The sequence below is a fragment of the Phoca vitulina genome, unplaced genomic scaffold (assembly GCF_004348235.1).
Source record: "Phoca vitulina isolate PV1807 unplaced genomic scaffold, GSC_HSeal_1.0 scaffold13, whole genome shotgun sequence".
NCBI classification, from domain to species: Eukaryota; Metazoa; Chordata; class Mammalia; order Carnivora; family Phocidae; genus Phoca; species Phoca vitulina.
The window spans coordinates 17,161,360-17,175,068 of NW_022589716.1; the positions used below are offsets into that span (position 1 = coordinate 17,161,360).

General features: G+C 38.8%; 1 protein-coding gene across 1 annotated transcript in view; it reads right to left on the bottom strand.

Annotated features, from left to right (window-relative positions):
* FHIT (fragile histidine triad diadenosine triphosphatase) overlaps positions 1 to 13,709 on the bottom strand; it is a 1,435,811-nt gene that overhangs the window by 571,414 nt on the left and 850,688 nt on the right. The window lies entirely within an intron of this gene.

Sequence of the window (13,709 nt, forward strand, 5' to 3'; positions counted from 1 at the left end):
AACTATGTTGAGGAAATTGCTTAGTTGACATTCTCACCAATACCTCAACTATCCCGTGACTGATTCCAGCCCTCGATAATTTCTAGTACCCCCTTCCACATCTGTCCTTTTGAGACACCCACGCTTCTCCTGGTATGTGCTCACCCTTGCCATAGTGGGCTAACAAATCTACCCTGGAATTCCACTGTGTTCCTGATGATCTATAATCATTAGGCTTTAGCAAAATAAACACCTAGGAAAAGGTACCAAAGAATTCACACCTATCTTTCAACAGTTGGAGGAGAAGGACTGAAGGCAAAGTGGAGGTGGGATGGGGTGCTGAGCACACTTTTTCTCCAGTGCCTGGATTTTAAACAATGAAAATGCATTTGTAGATTAACCTCTGTGGTTTGAAAACCATACATTAAATGCTAAATATAGGTCCTGTCAATTAGAAACTATGAGTAATCTTATAAAAGAAAACAAAATGCTTGCTCTCAGGAGATCATTAAATACCTACATTGACTAAATGTATTTTAAGTGGCTATGATTCAATCTCAGATTGATATGTTTTTGCATCTATTTTAATTGCTTTTTAAAAGACGTATCAGGAGGTTGCATTTAGAAATTAACTGAAGGCCATTTGAAATCAATATGCTATGGGAATTAAACAATGTTTTGTGTTATACTTTTTGAAGATACTGGTCATTTTTTTTTTCCTAATCACTAAGAGTTCAAGAGAAGCTTGTTATTTATTGAAAGGGGCAAAAACAGCTTCTGACTAAATGTCTATGACCAGTGTGGGGTGCTCTTCATCTTCTTTCCCCTCCTGCCACATTTAATCAACAGATAATTCACTGACTTTTTATCTCTTACAAACCTCACTCTGACCTTGAGTGATTTCTCCTGCCTTAGCTCCTCTCACTTTTTAATCCTGAAGAGCATACCTATCTGATTACAGACCATACTCTTCTCTTTCATGTCTTAGGTTTTATGTTTGGAAAACACTGTTATAATTTGATATTCATCAGAGTGTCTACCATAGGGCCTTGAACAAAACAGCTATTTAAAAGAAAACAAATTTTGTTGATTAGGACCAGTATGAGTAACCAACCACATCGCAGGAGAATTTTGAAGTGTAACTCCCCATTTCAAAAGGTTTCCTTCACTATTCTCCAGTCTTCCAAGAGTCATATTTCACTGCCATCTAACTCCTCTCTGATTTGAGGACATTCTGATGCTATGTCCCTCCACCAAAGTTAATTGGGAGAAAGTGTCACCCACCATAAAATTCCATCTAAGTGAAAACTGAACTGAAATGGCCAGGCTCCATTGGGGGCTGATCTGAATTTCTCAACAAGTAGCATTTTAAGGTATCACCGACAAGATTGCCTAGAGCTAGAAAAAGCTTTGATGCCATCGGTTTTACGCCAGGATCAAAAAACAATTTTCAACTTTTATTGCAGTTAATAAGTTTCTCCCCCTCTTTGTCACAGCTATGAAAAACTTCTAATATTTTTGTTGCATGGGAATAAAGCTAGGGAGGAGTTCAATTTCAGGTAAATTGGAAAAAACATTTTTAAAATATAATCATCAAGACTGATAAATTGGCATACCTGAAAACTACCTTTGCCCACATCACACACAGCCTGGAGTGATGGTAAATTCAAATCAACATATATGAACCTGTGATAGAAACTATCATAAGAACCTATTTCCACTCATTTCTAAAATGCTCATCATTATGCATGAATCCAAATTCCTACCGCAGTAGGTGCTTTCACTGGCTTATGAGAGAAGTACAGCCGACGGCTGATGGGTTTCAGTTCTCTTGCCAGCTTTGTTTGCCAACTACTGCCTGCCATACAGTGGAAAATATTCTGACATTGCTTCTGGGCTCTGGGGAAAGAAACAGCACAATCAGTGATATTTGCTAGTGTGGCAAACCAGTACAAACTGTTCTGGATCCTCTCCTAAAAGGTATGTGTTGCTGGACACATGGAAGGCTATGTATCTGAAACCCCTTTACAGCTGCATAAGGACATAGGACCAGTTCAGGGCTACAGGCTGTGATCAGTGGTAATGTGTCCATGCCTCTCTTCCGCAATTGTGGTAAACCTTGAAGTCTTCAGATAAAGTTGCCACAAGACAGCGGTGGACTAAAGGATGAGTCAGTCACCCTACGGAGGAGAGCAGCCCTGGAGAGTCACCTGGACCACTGTGGGCCTTGCAAGGATGAGAAATAAATCACAGTTGGTAAAGCCAGAGAGATTTTGACATCATTTGTTCCTGAATTATAACCCAGCCTACTCTGACTTCTACACAGACTTTCAGAGCAGGGACAGGAGAGAGGGGTGCCCAGTACCTCGTATTTCTTAGGGGTAACAAATTAATCATTAGGACCACTAGATGATGTTATGTTTAAAACATCCACCACCACCACGGTGAATTTCTATCTGGTGTAATGGGAACTCTTGTACTCTTCTCACATTGCTTACCTTCATTTTGATTATTAGCAACTGTGACTAGCACCTTGGCTCTTACCTGTCTCCATTATCCTTTCTATACTTCTGTACTTAAGCACATATATGTTCCAGAGCAGACTTGACATATAATAAATATTTAAAAAAGTCTCTATAAAATGCAAAGGCAAAAGTCGCCATTGTTGTAGCTCTTTTCAATGCCTGTCAAGACTCTAGCACTTTAAACTTTTAAGTATTTCAGTCAAGGTTCACTTGGGCCAAACTGTATTTTGGCAGAGTTTCTGTCAACTGCATTGGGAAGATTCCTTTACATCTTAACAGATCTGTATCAGTAGGACTCCAGCAGAAAAGGGGTCTAACTAACACTGGAACAAATGGCAACCACCTTAGGGAGAAAAACTTATGCTTCCATAGTGTTTGCTAAGTGCCAGGAACAGTTCCAGAAGCTTTACTCATATCAGTGTGTTGAATCCTTCCAACAGCCTTGGGAGATCACTAATTTTACCACCACTTTACAGCTGAGACAACTAATGTATGAGTTTACATGCTCATAGAAAGCACTGATCTTTCTTCATAAGCTAGAGTTCCCAGATAAAACACAGGATGAGCTGCTGAATTTCAGGTAATAAAAAACTTTTGGTATATTATTTACCATATATCACATGAAACATATTTATACTAAAACATTTTTCATGTTTACCTGAGAGACTCAGATTTAACTTGGCCTCTACATTCTTATTTGCTAAATCTGGCAACTCTAAATTAGAAGCAATATTTGAAATTTTTCATTGGTACTCTATATTATAGACTTTATTGAGCAACCAAGCTAAAGCTGATTGTACATGTCTCTGTTAAAGAAAGTTAAAGGAGATATGGTATGGGGATGGGAGTGGAATCTTTGAATCTAGTCTACAATAAAAAAAAAAAAATTCCAAAATTCCAGCTGTAGGTCATGGAGATGAAAAGTACAGCACCAGGATATATAGCCATAAATGAATGAATGAATGCATGCATCCACAAAACATTTCATTACAAAAAATTTGCCTTTCCTTTCCTACTACACAAACTGTGGCATTTGACAATGATCCATATGTTGATATATCAGATCTTTCAGGTGTCACATGTTCTACCTAAATTGGTGAAAATCCTACATGGGAGTCTCTATGGCATTTACTTTGTTTGGATTTGGGGGTGGGGAGTTGCTAGAAAACACAGAATATCCCTTTTTTTTTTATTACTTTTACAAATGAAGCCCATTATAACAACAGCATGAATATTCTAGCTCAGGCAGAGATGAAAGGACATAATAAATAGGAAATACTGCTCTACCAATGTATTCCTGAAAAAGTCCTTGTCAATCATATTTGTAAAGGGAATCTAAAATAATGCTTACCATGGCAGGAGCAGGCACTGAATTTAGCATGCCTGGGACAAATAATGAAATAGATGTAGGGTGAGACTAATAAAATTTCCAAATCTTAGGTGCCTTGGAATAAAGTGCTTCCAGAGACTCTTAATAACATTTAAACTCTTCATCTCTCTTCTAGGATCTGTTGCATGAGTTATTGCCAACGAGCTAATATCTACTCTCAGCCCAAGCACGGTATGTCCCCAATCGCCATTCATCAAGAGCTTCAAAACAATGTGTTTATCTTTCGACTTGTTGTGAATATTAATAAATTAAGATCTTTAAACTGTCTAGAAAGAAGTAAGAAATAACTGCCATGAGCTTGGGTGCAGATGATGTATTTACATACATTAGAGAAGTACCATTAACAGTAATTAATGGTGCTTTTACATCTCAAAAGGCACTGCAATTGACTGTCAATTTGTTTTGGAGGTGTCTGCAGTCATAAAACAAATCTCATTCTAAATGGATACTTAGTAATATTTAATAATTTTAAACTCCGATGTGCTACTTAATGCCTTGGCAATAACACACTGTTTTATGAAGACAGTATTTTAAATTTAGAATTTCATTGAACTTTATTAAAGTTAATGAGACTGCATTGCTTACATTCTACCTTAACTTAGAATGTTTATAAAGGTCATGAAGGCTAACTTAAAAATTTGTATTTTGGAAAAAGCAAATTTAGTCAGTTAATGACTATGCAATTAAAACATAATTCCACTACTTTCTAAAGGAGCCCACATTTAGAGCTGTGGTATGTCTTCATGAGAGGTTTTAAAAGTTAAAAGTTTAGGATTTATCACTGTTATGAAGCTGAAGAGACACAAACATACAGGGGAATTTCATTAACTTCTGGTTCTCTTCTTGACTTAGTCTGACTTTTGATTAGGACTAAAATACACAGCATCTGGCAAGCTCCAGTAAAGAATACATCAACTGAACTTCCAAAGAAGTTAAAAGTAGAAAACGTTATCTCCCCTAAGTCAATACATTCTGCAATATTTCACTGGTGACTTAAGTCCCATTTTTCTTGAGAAAACTAAGAGTAAAATAGAAAATATATTTGCTTTCAGGGTGTCAAGGCTATACGGAATAGAAATTTGGAGCTAACCTACTTATGCCTATCTACAGCCTTTCTGTGAAGGAGACACATTTGGGGGAATCCTGACAGGAGTTAACAAGGTGTCATTTGCATGTCCCTTAAATGTCCCTAGACTGAGAGGTTCCCCAGCTCCCTTTTCTTCCAATCCACTTTATTGCCACTAGGAGCAACCGTTCAACCCTTTGATAGTAGATCTTCATAGCAATTCCTCACAACAATTTATATGCAAAACTAAATTGAGTTTCTTTGTACTGTTCACAGTATGGTAAGAGAGTTTATAAGGCAATAATTCTAAATATAAAACAAAAAAAACAAATGTTACATTTTACAAATTTAAGGAAATATGTAGGAGGAGTACTAAACACATTTGGCATGTTTAAAAATATACTTGGTGCTTGTCAGCTCTCAGAGAGTACAGACATATTGTTTGTATTATCAATAATAACAAGCAAATCATGGAGAATTGATCACTAGAGTATCTGCCTTCCTTCTAATCACAATTGTTAATGCTTACATGCTGCATATGCTTTGCGATTAGGCAAATATCTGACACATGAATCCTGAGAAGGCAAAGTTAGTCATTTTTATGTGTTCTTACAGAATTCCAAATCAAGAAACTATGCTCCCCTTTGGACCTGAATACTTCCTTCTTTCCCACACAACAAAGAAAAGAGCATAAAGAGAAATTATTGGTATACCTAATTAAATATAAACATGTTGACTTCAATAAGGCTCTCATCTCAGAGATACGGAGCCAGTGTAGAACTATCTCCAGCTGAATATCTATTCAAAAACTTCCAACTTCCTTAACAGGAAGTCTTATTTTTTTTTTTTTTTAAGATTTATTTATTTATTTATTTGACAGAGAGAGACAGCGAGAGAGGGAACACAAGCAGGGGGAGTGGGAGAGGGAGAAGCAGGCTTCCCGCGGAGCAGGGAGCCTGATGCAGGTCTCGATCCCAGGACCCTGGGATCATGACCTGAGCCAAAAGCAGATGCTTAATGACTGAGCCACCCAGGCGCCCCGGGAAGTCTTATTTTTAAAATCAGTAAATTCACCAGCCACACACCATTTTGTCATCTGACCTTCGATTTCTATTGTTCAGCAGTCCCTAATTCCAAAGGACAAATTTTTAAGAATGCCTCTAACACCTCATCTGCTCAAAGCAAGACAGTAAGATAATACCCATACACAGGGAAGGTGGGGGGGGGGGTGGATGGGTGAAGTAGGTGATGGGGATTAAGGAGCACACTTGTGATTAGCACCAGGTGTGGTAGGGAAGGGTTCGATCAATATGTTGTACACCTGAAACTAAAATTACACTGTATGTAACTAAATGGAATTTAAATAAAACTTTAAAAATAAGTCCTCAACATTTAAAATTCATTCTCAGTGATATAGAGAAATATGAGCTCCAGGAAGGACTGAATGCCATGCTTGGATTTTTGCCATCAAGGAAAATCTACTCTGGCGTATGTTGTGTGACACTTTGAGGACATTTTAAAATTGACACTGGTGAGTACCTGGGTGGCTCAGTTGGTTAAGCGTCTGACTTTGGCTGGGGTCATGATCCTAGGGTCCTGGGATCGAGTTCCAAGTCAGGCTCACTGCTTGGCAGGGAGTCTGCTACTTCCTCTGACCCTCTGCCCCCTCGTGCTGGCCGTCTCCCTCCCTCTCTCTCTCTCTCCCTCCCCAAAATAAATAAAGTCTTTAAAAAAAATAAAATTGACACTGGCTACAAGTATCATGGATCTATGCATCTGTAAAGTCTGGCAGTTTATAAAATAGCAGGGGCAAATATATTATGAGACATATTGTACTGTTGTTTTGTTCCCAGGGGAAGGGGCATTTGTCTAAGTACTCCACCATCAACCTATTCCTAGTGTCAGCTGAAACTGGTCATGGTTCTTGATAAACATCACGACAGAGTTGGTTTCCTGCCATGTTGACTCCTGGAGTTTATATGCTGACTGTGTCCAGATTCTTAGGCAACAATGGCCAATCCAGGTAGAGTAGGTGGAGACACTGCTATTTTCAAGACACATGCAGGCCCAGCACATGGAGGTTGTACATGCTCACCTGATCATTACTAAAGACGACAAGAGCTGCCATTTACTAAGGGAGAGCTATGTGGTAAATACTATGCATAGTGCTTTAACATGTCAACTCACTGTATCCTTACAACACCATTCTGAGTTAAAAAGCATTATTAGCAACACTCCTTCATAGATGAAAAAATTAAGGCACAATTATTACCTTATCTGGGACACCTGGGTGGCTCACAGTTGGGGGGCTGCCTCTTGGTTTCAGGGGTCAGGATCAAGCCCCACTATGGCTCTGCACTCAGCAGGAGTCTACTCAAGATTGTTTCCCCTCTTTTTCCCTCCCCCTCTGTTCCTCCTCTTATTCACACATGCATTCTCTCAAATAAATCTTAAAATAATAATAATAATAATTGCCTTGCCCAAGGTCATTGGGAGTTGAACCCGAATCCATGTTTACTAAATTCATGTAGTTCATCACCACAGTGCCAACTGTGTAAGGAGTCAGACTTGAGTTAGTCTGAGCTCAGTCTCTTAGTATAACCTTGGGCAAGGTACTTAACTTCACAGAGCTTTGGTTTCTTCATTGGTAACGTGTGGTTTATAGCACTACCTACCAGGCCTCTGAAAAATCACCTTAAACTTGGAAATAGGCGAATGAGCTTACTGAGTTCCTTCAGTGTAGTGCTCCCCCCTGCCAGGGTTGGCTTTCTGTTTACAGAGCTGTTTTACAGTTCTGATGGGAGACGGTGACTTGTGTGAACTATTACGGATCAGCAAAACATTATCCTGCTCTGTATCTAACCCAACAACCTATCAAATTGCATGTATATATAAAATCTCAAATGAGCTTTGGACTGATTTTAACATCTTATTAGGTCCCTCATCAATTAATGAGCTGAGTAAGATATTGAACCATGTTTATTTTGTATTTGTACGAGAGCCATTAATTTACCTTCCTGCACATTGTTTTTTTAACACTGGATTATTTTGAGAATTAAGTGAGATAATGCATATTGAATGTTGAGTATAGGGCCCGTCACATATAATTCAATAAATGTCACCCATTATATCATTGCTATGAACATCTCAATAATTATCACCGTTTTCATACCATTTAAAATTTCTAATGTTAGCAATTATTTGTTTACTCAATTTAAATATTAACAAGGAAGAGTTAATCACTAGTTCTGAAAATAGTTCCAAATTCCACACTGCTACCCACAGCTGACACCATTTTAACATCTGGCCTTGAGAATGGTTATCTTGCAAATCACACACTCAGCACAGAAATGGAGTTTTAAAGGGATCCACTTTGCACACACAGAAGCTTGCACATCAGCTGGGCTGCCATCACATCTGCTAAACAGGATTCATTAGGGTGATAATTGACAGTTGTTTCCCTTTCTAAGTGATTGCTCTGTAGTTCCATTATGTTCTGTCAAGGAAGTGCTGGTAATTATTTAACAATAAACACTAACTTTGCTTGCAGTGAAGATTTGAAACCATTTATCTTGGGGGTGCAGAGATGTGGCAGGGAGAGAGGAAATCCACCTCCCAGGTGCATGAAATACACTAAGATGTTTTTACAGGGATGGGTGGGGATGGATGGAGCCTCTGGGAAGATGAGAGACCACCACATCCACTTTTGAAGCCCTTGGTATACTGAAAAAACAAAAAGGAAGAAATCTCAAACTAGTAGTCCCAAAAGTATAGTCTATTTTTTTTTTTAGAAAGACTAAACACTAAAAAACAAAATCAGAATAATTAAGATATTCATAAGGTAATGGAAATGAACTATTTTTTTTTTAATTTCAAAGTGAATGGCCAGTGAGTGATGAGGTAGGTTGACAGAGTCCTCTTTGCATTCCTACCAGAACATTTTTATTACTCTCCTCTTTTAGAAATAATATATAAAGCCTAAATTGAGGCTTTTTGTGAAAATGCAGCCTGAGGCCAAGGGTTGAGCCCTCTCCCCTCACTCCTGAGACTCTGAGATCTGATTTTTCAGTAAATCATCTGATATTCTATGCCTCAGTTGCTGGAGTCCTTGCCTTTCTTTTTTTTTTTTTTTTTTCTTTCTTTCATGATAGAGCCACTGGGGGCTCTTTCTATAGATCCTGGGAGACACATCTCTACTGCTCTCCACCTTCTTCCATCAGCTCAAGCTGCCCCTAAAGCCACAATGGTCTCTTGGTCTCCCACATTCCTGCCATGCATTACTTACTATAATTTTTTAATGCACTTAATCACATAAGCTTTTGGTTGGCTTCTCATTCAAGTGTCTCACCTCATCAATAAGACTGCAACTCTTTGAGGACAAGGACATGTCTTCAAAAGATAATTAACAACTACAGAATGCCACTGCTTTGGAATCTGGTCATGTGGGCACTTGGCAGAGCAGACAAGTAAGCAACACCTTTGTTTACTCTCCCAGCATTCCCCTGCCACAGGAAAAGACCATAATTTTTAAATTTTTAAAAAATGTTTTATGGGTAGAGCCCAAAACCTATACTTAAAGGCTCTAGACTCCCTGGTATGTCCTAACATCTATTAGTATTTGAGTCACTATTCTACAGGGGTTTTTCAAAGAGGATCCTGAGGTATTCTGCAAAATCAAAAGAGAGTGATGCTCTCTCAAAGAGTTTGGTTCTCAGAGATCTAAGGATTTAGTTAACTAGGACAAGAACTGGGTAGAAGTCAGAGTCAGCTAAAGTCCAGAGAAAGACAAATGGAACCAAAGGAACCAGCTAATCAATAATAAATTTGGGCAATGGATCAGGAGTATGTTGATAGAATGGGCAAAGACCAAAATGTCCCAGGGACAAGGGCAGGGGCAGGAGGTACTTCAGGTCCCTCCTGTCAGCTCCTGAGAGAGCTAAGAGCTCTTTGAAAACTAGAGAATACTGGAGCCTCCAGTTCCACCTAACTTGGCCTTCAATGGGCCTTCAATCCCCAAGGCAAAAGTACTCTAGGCATCCTTGAAACACACAGGAACACAATTAAATAGAAAGAAAAAATTAATCTGGAATTAATTTCAAACTTATCCACAAGTCCCAAGAGCAAAAAGAGCACACCCCCAGATTCACTTGTATTTTCCCTACCTGCTTATCATTTGCACTCTCGCTCTCCTTATACACACTATTAATTTCCTGCCCTTATTTTGAAAATAAATTGCATTCAATGTATATTTCTTAAGAAAAAGATATTCTGGAGGTGGTCCAAGATAGTAGCACAGGAAGACCCTGAACTCTTCTCTTCCCACAGACACACTGTATCTCCACCTATATATACAGCAATCTCCCCTGAAGAAGAACTGAGGGCTGAATGAACACTTTCCACGGAGAGAAAGGCAGGACAGTCAGAGACATGGTAATGAAAAGAACCCCATCTGGGACCTTATGACTTGCAGTAGGGATGTCTCTGAGGGGCCTATACACAGACTCACCCACCCTGGGGCACAGAGAAAAATCAGTGGGTTAAAAGACAACTAGACTAGAGGTGAAGGAAACCCATTTACTAACCCTAGCATGTCCTTCAAACATGGGGGGGAGCTGCTGGAACTCTCTCCTGGGTCAAAAGGACTGGCGAGCGCCACTGTTTACATTACTCTCCACCTTGGCAGTATAGGGGAGAGAAGGGTCTAGGCACTCTAGCTGGCCCCCTAGCACCACCCCACTGAGTCCCAAGCCCCTAGCCCACTCCAGCTCCAACCATTCCTCCAAGGTGGCATGGAGTGCCCTAACACCCCTGGCCCATGCCTTCTCCAGCTCTAGCTCTGCCATCCCACTAGACTTAATGATTTCACTAATATGTGGAATCTAAAAACAAAATCAAACTGAAACAGACTGGTAGATACAGGGTAAATGGATACTGGTTACCAGAGGGGAAGGGTTGAAGGTGGGGGGCAGGCAAAATACATTAAGGGGATTAAGAGGCATAAACTTCCAATTATAAAATAAATAAGTCCTAGGGATATAATATGTAGCATTGAGAATATACTCAATAATATTTTAATAACTGTATGGTGGCACATGGTAACTACACTTATCACGGGGGTCACTTTGTAATGTATGTAAGATATTCTATGTTAATTGTACTTCACTTTAAAAAAAAAAAAAAAGGATACTCTCCCTGATCACCACAGCATAGTAACCAACTTCAGTAAATGTAACCCTTGTCTAACATTTTATCTGATCCGCTATCTTCTGTTTCCCAATTTTATCAATTAACCCAGTGATTCCCCTGATGGCATTTTCCCCTCCAGTTTAAGATCCAGTATAAGAGGAAACAATCAACAAAACTAAAAGGCAACCTATAGAATGGGAGAAGATATTTGCAAATGACATCTGATAAAGGATAAGTATCCAAAATATATAAAGAACTTATAAAATGCAACACAAAAAAGCAAATACTCCAAATAAAAAATGGGCAGAAGACATGAACAAACCATAAGAGACTCTTAATCATAGGAAACAAACTGAGGGTTGCTGGAGGGGAGGGAGTTGGGGGTAGGAGTAACTGGGTTGATGGACATTAAGGAGGGCACATGATATAATGAGAACTGAGTATTAGCTAAGACTGATGAATCACTGATCTTTACCTCTGAAACCAGTAATACATTATATGTTAATTAATTGAAATTAAATTTTAAAAATTTTGGGAAAAAAAGAATGTGCATACTCATGTATGATACATATGCACATGTGTTATGATATCAATATGTTGAAGGCCAACATGACTAATGGACAGGGTCTATTAGAGGAAACAAAATGCAGTCTTTTGGTGACTATTAAAGCAATAAATAAACATTTTTTTCTTAAAAAAATAAAAGAAGTGATAGAAACACTTGAAATGGATACATACAAATGTATCCTCCATTTTCTTGGCTGACTGTCCCAATGACTGTGGAATCAAATTACTACATGCATTCTTCAGCATGAGTTCCTGACCAGAGTTTCCCTAACAACCCACTTTAGATCTGTAATAGAAGTAAAATGTTTTAAGCCACACACAAAAAAAGACATGAACAGACATTTCTCCAAAGAAGACATACAGATGGCCAACAGACACATGAAAAGATGCTGATCATCACTCATCATCAGGGAAATACAAATCAAAACTGCTATAAGATATCACCTCACACCTGTCAAAATGGCTAAAATGAAAAACACAAGAAACAACAGGTGTTGGAGAGGATGTGGAAGAAAGGAACTGTCATGCACTGTTGGTGGGAATGCAAACTGGTGCATCCACTGTGGAAAACAGTATGGAGATTCCTCAAAAAGTTCAAAATAGAACTACCCTATGATCCAGCAATCGCACTACTGGGTATTTACCCAAAGGATACAAGAACACTAATTCAGAAGGATACATGCACCCCTGCGTTTATAGCAGCATTATTTACAGTAGCTAAGATATGGAAGCAGCCATGTGCCTATCAATTGATGAATGAATGAAGAAGATGTGGTATATATATACAATGGAATATTATTCAACCATAAAAAAGAATGAAATTTTGCCATTTGCAACAACATGGATGGAGTTAGAGAATATAATGCTAAGCGAAATAAGTCAGAAAAGGTAAATTTCACCCTTATGTGGAATTTAAGAAACAAGATAAATAAGCAAAGGAAAACAAATCACAGAAAGAGAGAGACAAATCAAGAAACAGACTCTTAATTATAGAGAACAAACTGATGGTTAGCAGAGGGGAGGTAAGTGGGGGGATGAGTTTCACAGATGATGGGGATTAAGGAGTGCACTTGTGATGAGCACCAGGTCATGTATGAAAGGGCTGAATCACTCCATCATACACCTGAAACTAACAACATCGTATGTTAACTAGAATTAAAATAAAAAAATTTTTAAAAAGAAGAAAGATCCAGGATAAGACCTTATTTAGTGTCCATGTCTCCTTAATATCTTTTAATCTCCAATATCTGTCTTTGAGTTTTTCCGTTTAACGGTACATCTCTATCTCCACTCCCACCCCCCACCTACATGTTTTTTTTTTTTAAATAAAACTATTCCTTATTTGGGGTGTCTCTGATGTGTCTCTGTGATTAGGTTCATGTTATGTATTTCTGCCCAAACACCATATTGATCAAGTCCTGGCCTTCCCAGGACGTCATTCTGGGAGGCACACAATGTCCACTGCTCCTCGTTGGTAAAGTTCAGCAATTCTGATCCCTGGTCAAGGTCTTGGCAGGTTTCTCCACTGTACAGTTACCACTTTTTCTCAAGAGAAGACTGCTTGATATTCTGATTGTGTATTAGACAAGAAAAAGTGAGTTCATTATGTTTCTGCTACATACTGACAAAGCATGCACATTTTTAAAAGCTTACAGTGTGTTCTGTTTGCTTTAAATAATAACATGTTTAGGACCTGCACACAATTTTTTACTTCCTGTTGTCTACCACTCTGGGCTGTGAGCTTTTATTATGCAAAAGCTGTGGTGTGGGAGCCATTGCTGGTATGTGTTCCTCAGGCCCTCTCAATGAAACACAACACAACACATACAAGAACCAAGCAACATGCCCTTTCTTAAATGTGGCCCAGGGTGGATTTTCACATTTCAAAGAGCATCTCAGGCTGTTCAAGCTGACAGACATTTGAAATCAATTGGCCCAACCCACTCGTTTTTTCAGAGGGGAGAAAACCAAGGCCTAGGGAGGAAAAAATGACTTG